We start from the raw sequence: 930 nt of genomic DNA, 5'->3' as shown, positions 1-930 counted from the left end.
CATAATTGAAGTGTACCGCATTGAACTGATAGTGAAGAATATCTCCTGTCATTTGAAGAGTATCTATGGAGTTTGTCCTTTCAATAGATTCAGCTTTTAATGTCCTTTTCTTCTCCACAATTTATTTGATTAGAAATAATAATAATAATAATAATTTCTAAGCAATTTTTCATTATATTTATTACTTACATTGCTTAAAATTTTATCCTTTTTTATTTTTTAATATGTCATCATTTGTGAACCATATGTTCATTGCCAAATTAAATATTCACAAATTTCATTTCCATAAACTTAATGGAAATTTATTATTACTTATTCTTGCTTATACAATTATATATTAGAACTATACAATTACAGTGCTATGTTAATGAGATTAAACAGTCTTGTCCCTTTCTTCATTAGATGAACAAGCTTAGGATTTGGGAAGTTTAAATGAGTTTTCTACAGTCCAATATGAGTACTTCAAAATTTCTTGGAAAAATTGACATTAAATTGTGTTTATTTTTTCTGAAAATATGTTAGTTTAATATAAAAACTATGAAATACATATTTATTTTTATGGCATACTTTTTAATATGAAATGCTTCATGAATTTGCATGCTATCCTTGTGCAGGGGCCATACTAATGATGCTTGCATCATTCCAGTTTTAGTATATGTGCCGAAGAGGGCATCACACACATTTTCTACTCTCTTTTTGAAGACTAATGCTATGTACGATTTAAAATTTTCAGCAAAATAAACTTATTTATTTATTTAAGATTTATTTGTATTTCCATTGGGAACTCAGATTTACAGAGGGAAATAGACACAGAGAGAGATTTTCAGTCCACTGAATCACTGCCCAGGTAACCACTACAGCTGCACCCACCAGAAGCCTGGAGCCAGGAGCCTCCTCAGGGTTTCCCATGCAAGTGCAAGGTCCCAAGAT

At 30.3% G+C, this 930-nt stretch overlaps 1 non-coding gene across 1 annotated transcript; it reads right to left on the bottom strand.

The window, feature by feature from the left end:
- Positions 1-569: 569 nt before the first annotated feature.
- Positions 570-673, bottom strand: LOC121152778. The gene has a single exon (XR_005883312.1). It is a non-coding gene; the product is annotated as a U6 spliceosomal RNA (small nuclear RNA).
- Positions 674-930: the final 257 nt, after the last annotated feature.

The sequence above is a fragment of the Ochotona curzoniae genome, unplaced genomic scaffold, assembly GCF_017591425.1.
Source record: "Ochotona curzoniae isolate NIBS_2020 unplaced genomic scaffold, NIBS_Ocur_1.0 contig_2599, whole genome shotgun sequence".
Lineage (NCBI taxonomy): Eukaryota > Metazoa > Chordata > Mammalia > Lagomorpha > Ochotonidae > Ochotona > Ochotona curzoniae.
This window is presented reverse-complemented; position numbering and strand designations above follow the sequence as displayed.